The sequence below is a fragment of the Perca flavescens genome, chromosome 22, assembly GCF_004354835.1.
Source record: "Perca flavescens isolate YP-PL-M2 chromosome 22, PFLA_1.0, whole genome shotgun sequence".
Lineage (NCBI taxonomy): Eukaryota > Metazoa > Chordata > Actinopteri > Perciformes > Percidae > Perca > Perca flavescens.
The window spans coordinates 26,315,621-26,323,120 of NC_041352.1; the positions used below are offsets into that span (position 1 = coordinate 26,315,621).

The 7,500-nt window shown below is 39.4% G+C and overlaps 1 pseudogene; it reads left to right on the forward strand.

Annotated features, from left to right (window-relative positions):
• The window catches only part of LOC114549171 (neuritin-like), a 22,197-nt pseudogene that overhangs the window by 233 nt on the left and 14,464 nt on the right, over nucleotides 1–7,500 (forward strand).

The window sequence follows — 7,500 nt, forward strand, 5'->3', positions numbered from 1 at the left end:
GTTTTTTTTATTCTCAAATGTATTTTTCCTGCTTTAAAAAACCCAAAAGACACATATTTTTAGACGTGGATATTTGATGTTTTTTTTTTTTTTTTTTTTACTATTAATTGATTAATTGAAAAAAAATCATTACAGTCGACAGTCGCTTCTGAAAAAACGAGTTTATTTATTTTTGAATATTTGTCTCATTTCTGCGTAAAAAAAAAAAAAAGACCCAAAAAAAAAAAGACCCAATAATCTAAATACACAATGTCGCTGTCTTTTAGCCCCCCCCTCCAACCCACGAGCGAATTGGTTTCGGGTGATATTAATACATGTCCGGACGTGTTTGATGGCATTCCCGTCACGTGCTTCCCTGTTGATTTGGCTCGTATAATGTGAGCAGCGGCACAGCGGCTCATTTTAACGGGACTACACTTCACATTTGGAGTGTGTGCGTGACACGGGGGCGTGCATCTGTGCGCGCGTGTGTGTGTGTGTGTGTGCTAACAAGGGGAATGCCCCCTCCCTCCCTCCCCCCCGCCTCCCCTTCCCCTCCCCTCTGCACCCCCGGTTGTCCCAAAAACTGGAGACATTTGTTGAATTTTTTTCAATATATATATATATATATATATATATATATATATATAGCCTATATTATTACTTTTTTGTAGTTTTAATTGCTTTCATTTGGGTCAGATTTTGGGGTTATTTCCGCAGTGTTTGAGAAGCCACAGAGGGAGAAAAATGAGGGCCTGTTTAAATGTCTGCAAACAGCCGTTTAAAAATCATAGAAAATATGCCAGAAATATGCAGTTTAAAAATGTCCGAAATGAGTGGATTTGTGGCTCGTTGCGGAATCCGTGTTTCGGTCGTCGCATTGTGCGGCGATCTGCAGCGCCGACACACCCGGTCTGTCCCGGGATAAAAAGCGGAGGAAAGAGGAGCGTTAAACAGCCTCCGTGTTAACGCCGTTAACTCGTATTTCCCCTCCGTTTGTGTCGGACATTTCGCGTCAAAAACGAACGGAACAAAAAGCTACAAACGAGGTTTAACCAGCGAGGTTTAAACAGCCTCATTTATTTATGTATTTATATATTTATCGCCTGGTTTATTTATTTTTTCCAGTGTGTGCGCGCGCAAAAACACGCCATGAAATCCCTGTGTTGATGTGATTGCAAGGGTTTTTATTAATTGTTTTTAAATGGGTTTTAATGCAACAAATCTGCAGGGAGGAGGAAAAAAAAAAAAAAACACTCGGATCCGTCTAACACCTGGAAAATGAAAAAATAATTAAAGAAAAGGAAAGAAAAGCTGCACGAATATCTGAGATGAAACAAGAGAAATATGGAGATGTTTTTTGTTTTGTGCTGTTGCATTGCATAACGACGCTGTGGAGGAGGGTTCTGCGTGCGTGTGTGTGTGTGTGTGTGTGTGTGTGTGTGTGTGTGTGTGTGTGTGTGTGTGTGTGTGTGTGTGACAGAGAGAAATGCTGAATTATTCAAGACGCAGAATCCTCCCAGTGCTATTGTTAGAGAGAGAGAGAGGGAGAGAGGGAGAAATGGATGGAGAGAGAGAGAGAAAGAGGTGGAGAGAGAAAAAGAGAGAGAGACAGGTTTGATATTCGGAGGGTTCCGGAGGAAGAACAGATGAAGAAATAATGTTAAAAGATGCAGAAAGAAAAGATAAACGTGTGTGTTTCTGAGGATGATTTTCGACCCTAAGTGGCTGCGAAAAGAATAGAATATATAATACAAAAATACTAAACATAACGAAGGCAAAAAAAAGCTGCAGAAATATGAGAGAATTTATCGATTTATTAAGTCTGCATTTTAAATCTCTCCCCTCAATCCCCATTGTGTGTTTTGTGTGTGTATATATGGGCTTATTTTGGATGATTTTTTACTTTAGTCATTGAGGAAGAAAAATCGAAACCATGACGAGAGCAACAAAAAGCAGCTGCATTATTATATTATATTATTACATTATATTATATACACACTCACTGATAAACGGAGAGAGTCCGCGTGTTAGATCTCACAGCAGCCGGTGTAGTCTACATGATACACCCAGTATACCCAGTATACCCACTCAGAAAGCTCCAGGATTTCCATATACCCACTTAGAAATACCCAATGACACGCTACGACATACTTTTTATCATATTTTAGATATATTTTGAATTGTCATCTGTGTTTTTCGTCTTCACATAGTCTAAATAAAGGGATTTCCACCGTAAATTGGTGCGTAAAAGTGTATCCGAATACAGGAAATGAAGTCTTTGATGCTCAATATTTCCCTGGGGGAGGACACCCAGGACCCCCCACTATGATATGGCTCCCCCTTCCCCCCAAAAGGCAGATTCTAGTCCATATATATATATATATATATATATATATATATATATATATATATATATATATAGCCATTATATTCATATACATGTACAGTATATACCCACTATGGTATACATTAGACTACACTGCTGTCTCCGTTGTCCCCTTCATTTATTCGCAGCAGTTCGGTCGTGTCAGCAGCCGGGTATGTGGGTTTTCTCCGAGTTGTGCGCTGTGATTGGCTGCTGGGAGGCTCGAGAGGAGGGTTTTTGGCGCGCTGCTGCTGCAGCAGCACATTTCACACCCAAAAAATATCTCATTGAGACGCGGAAACAAAAAGCCTCGACACGACTTTTAAACGCAACGGGAAGATATCACGGGAATATCTCACCTCATAAATATAATTAAATATATATATATATATATATATATATATATATATATATATATATATATATATATATATATATATAATTATATTTATAAGGTGAGATATTATTTAGGAATTCCCTTTTGCACAAATGTACCAAAAACGACTACACGTGTGTGACGTTAACGCATTAATGTGGCTGTTTAGTGCTTTAGAAACCAGCTGACAGTGTGTTAGAGCGTCTTATCGATGTGAGGAAATGGTTGTGTGTAGCCTAAATTGTGTTTTTACCCATGAAAAAAAAAGCCGCGTTCTGTGCAGCAGTGATTCAAGAATGAGTTATGTTTTTATTATTGTGAATAGGTTGTAATTTGTGATGTTTTGGGGTGTTTTTACGCGCGAAAAATGGCCTCGTGTGGCGGAGGTGGGTGTGTCTGCTTGAACACGTTGCTGCAGGCAACACAGAGAGAGAGAGTGTGTGTGTCTGTGTGTGTGTTAGTCTCTGTGTGTGTGTGTGTGTGTGCGTGTGTCTCTGTGTGTGGGGTGAATGAGGACGAGCGCGCAGGCGTGAAAAAAAAGAAAAAGAAATGAGGAAAAAAAAAAAAAAAAAAAGTACTTTGCGCGTCCCCGTTTTTAATGTGTCCGCGCGATGGGACTGGCCTGGTTTCACTCAAACATGAAAAAAAAATCCTAATATTAATTAAATAAATAATATATTTAAAAGATGCAGTGAGCGGTGGATGAAAGATGAACACATATATCTAACAGAAACACAGAAAGATGAAATGATTTTGGTAGATGCAGAATAAAAAGATGGAGACGACAAAGAAAGAAGGAATTAAAAAACGAGTGCAGTGCGCGCGCGTTGAAATGAAATAGCTTAAAATGTAAATAGGCCTAAAATCCACAAATAGGAATACAAATAAAACAAAAATACATTAAGGGCGTTATTTTTAACGAAATAATTCTTCGGGAGCAGAAAAAAAGTGGTAATATTTTCAGGCAAAGATTGGTGATAAAATTTGTAATTTCTCAGAAGTTAACCTCGATTTCATATTAAATATTTATTCACCTAAACAGCCTGAAGGAAACATAACTCAGGTGTCAGATTTATGTTAATAAAAAGGACATTAAAATGTATGAAATATATTACGCTGTTTATACGTGTTTAAGTGTGTGTGTGTGTGTGTGTGTGTGTGTGTGTGTGTGTGTGTGTGTGTGTGTGTGTGTGTGTGTGTGTGTGTGGGGGGGGGGGGTCATTCATGGATTTCTGTTGTGTGTGTGCGTGTTCTGTGATTGGCTCGTTTTGACTGAATAAAATAAATAAATGAAAGTGCCGCAGAGAGAAAAAGGTGCATGTTTGAGATGATGTAATGCCACCTCCATACAGAGAGAGAGAGAGAGAGAGAGAGAGGGAGAGAGGGAGAGAGAGAGAGAGAGAGAGAGAGGGAGAGAGGGAGGGAGGGAGAGGGAGAGGGAGTCAGAGAGGTAGGGAGGGAGAGAGAGAGAGAGGGGGGTTTGTCTCTCATTCATAAAGATTAAACATCATAACAATAAAAAGTTTAAGTAGCCATATCACAAAAAGGATTAGGATTAGACAGTTGACACAATACAGCACATCTGTCAAACTCAAGGCCCTTTTCCACCATTTTTCCTGACATTTTTTGGCATTTTTTCAACATTGTTGTCGATTATACGAGACCTGCAATAACACAGTCAAAGATATTTGACTTTTTCGATGACATAAAAGCAATAAACTTGATGTGGTCTGGCCCTGCATGTGATGTTATTGTCCACGGTGGCCCTTAGAGAAGCTGAGTTTGACCCCCCCTTCAATACAATAGCCTAACGTGAGATATCTTAAAGCCTAACTCTCGCCTAAATGCAACCTAGGGGTCTGTTTGTGAATGTACCCCGAGTCAAACTTTCCTTTAAAAGCATATTCAGGATGGAAGCGCCACTTTTAAGATTGACCGGTCAAATGGCCTTTTGAATGGGAGTGCTATCGGGGCTCTACTACTATAGCATCAACATAGCTATTTTTAAACCAATCAGAAGGCTCGACACAACATGAGGCTTTGCTCCAAGTATCACCAGGGGGCTCTACACCTTAACGAAAGCGTTGAGAACATTGGTTGTATTCACAGAGTCTACTAAAAAGAAAGTTTTTCAACAACTCACGTTAGCAGTTAGCAGTTAGCAGTTGTTTCTGATTGCTACCATCTCGCCAGTCAAAAAGAGTCAATCTCTGAATGCAAATGAACGGACTCCGTAGGACGGGGGTGTCAAACTCAGCTTCACATCAAGGCATAATAGCTTTTATGTCATCGAAAAAAGTCAAATATCTTTGACTGTGTTATTGCAGGTCTCGTATAGTCGACAACAATGTTGAAAAAATGCCAAAAAACGTCAGGACAAATGGTGAATAAAGGCCCAAAAACTTGTTTTATGAATCTAAATTGATATGGGTGCCAGATGCAAATTTGCAAGGGCCCGGATTTGGCCCGTGGGCCTCGAGTTTGACACGTGTGCCCTAGGAGGAAATGTCATTCTTACAGTATATGAGGCTCCTTTTTCAACTACAACAGGGGGGGTCAAACTCAGTTTCCCAGAGTGCCACACTGGAAAATGAGAATACCATCAAGGGCCAGATGTAGACATATTTTATTTAACAGGAAAAAGTCAAATATTTTGACTGTATTCTTGCAATTCTCATGTACTGTTGTCTTCTCACTTATATTTTGGGCCTCATAAAGCCCTAAAAAAGTTTGGCAAAAAAGTTCCTCAGCCAGCGATAAAATACGTTGGGGAAAAAAACGCCAAAACAGTTGGAAGAAGGCCGAAAGACAACGTCAAAATTGTCTGAAAAAGCGCCCAAAACAATCGTAAAAAGTGCCAAAAACATCGTAAAAAGTGCCAAAAACATCGTAAAAAGCGCCAAAAACATCGTAAAAAGTGCCCGAAACATCGCAAAAAGCCCCCAAAACATCGTAAAAAGCATCCAAAACATCGTAAAAAAACGCCCGAAACATGGTAAAAAGCGCCCAAAACATTGTAAAAAGCTCCCAAAACATCGTAAAAAGCGCCCAAAACATCGTAAAAAGCTCCCAAAACATCGTAAAAAGCGCCCAAAACATCGTAAAAAGCATCCAAAACATCGTAAAAAAACACTCGAAACATCGTAAAAAGCGCCCAAAACATCGTAAAAAAACGCCCGAAACATCGTAAAAAGCGCCCAAAACATCGTAAAAAGCTCCCAAAACATCGTAAAAAGCTCCCAAAACATCATAAAAAAACGCCCAAAACATCGTAAAAAAGCGCCCGAAACATAGTAAAAAGCGCCAAAAAATTCAGAAAAAGTGGCAAAACATTGAGTAAAGCGTCAAAAACTTTAAAACAAAGTGCCTAAAGCATTGAAAAAAAGCACATTAAACCGCCAGAAAATGTGTAAAAAAAAAATTTCGGGAACCTAAATTGGAATGCGGGCCGGATCAAAACCTGCGAGGGGCCATGATTTGGCCCTCGGGCCTCGTGTTTGACACGTGTGAACTACAAGGTCAATATTGTTTGTCACTAACGACAAAACAACCAAATATCCGTGCACGTATATGGAACTAAGCTTTAGGAGCGATCCATCTTCACTCTCCTCCCGGTTACGGTGCATTCGGAGATCGGCTCTTCGGCGCTTCAGCATCCAAACACCAAACAAAAGAAGAAGAAAAAATATATATATATCATGTTTTTACAACGTCATAATTTCTTCTTCTTCGTTTTTTATCCTTGAAAGTATTTTCCTGCTTTAAAAAAAACCCAAAAGACTAATTTTTTAGATTTGAATGTGTTTGATGTGTTTTTTTACTATTAATTGATTAATTGAAAAAAAATCATTACAGTCTACAGGCGCTTCTAAAAAAACGAGTTTATTTATTTATGAATATTTGTCTCAAATGAGACAAAAACATCGTAAAAAGTGCCCAAAACATCGTAAAAAGCTCCCAAAAATTCGTAAAAAGTGCCAAAATCTTCAGAAAAAGTAGCAAAACATTGAGAGAAGCGTCAAAAACTTTAAAACAAAGTGCCTAAAGCATTGAAAAAACCACATTAAACTGCCAGAAAAGTTTTTTTTGGAAAAAGCGACAAAAAGTAAGCGGGCCGGAATTTATCGTGAACCTAAATTGGAATGCGGGGCGGATCAAAACCTGCGAGGTTGTGTTATGCGATCGCATAATTCAATGCATCACATAATCAGCCAAAGTTTTTTTAAAGTATTTCAAATATGCCGCACTTTCGCCGCATAAATTGCTGATTTCCGCGCAAAATATGCGGGGCTTTGCATGATTTCATAATCCACCGCATTTTCGTTACTAAAAAGTCCCATAATATATCTTAGCAGAAAGATGAAAAATGTTACCGTTTACTTCACACAAGAGCAGCCATTTCACCCTGTTGCCATGGGAACGTTATGAAGTGGCGTAATTACGCAACGTGAACATCATCAAAGCCGGTCTACGGAAAGCCGTTCCACTCCCTATTCAGCCCCATTTTAGCAAATTTGGTTGCAGTTCCACCAGAGTTCCACTGGGGGTGTGAATGGGAGTCTATGGAGCTAGACGGCTAAATGAATGGGAGTCTATGGAGCTAGACGGCTAAATGAATGGGGGTCTATGGAGCTAGACTGCTAAATTAATGGGAGTCTATGGAGCTAGACGGCTAAATGAATGGGGGTCTATGGAGCTAGACGGCTAAATGAATGGGGGTCCATGGAGCTAGACGGCTAAATGAATGGGGGTCTATGGAGCTAGACTGCTAAATTAA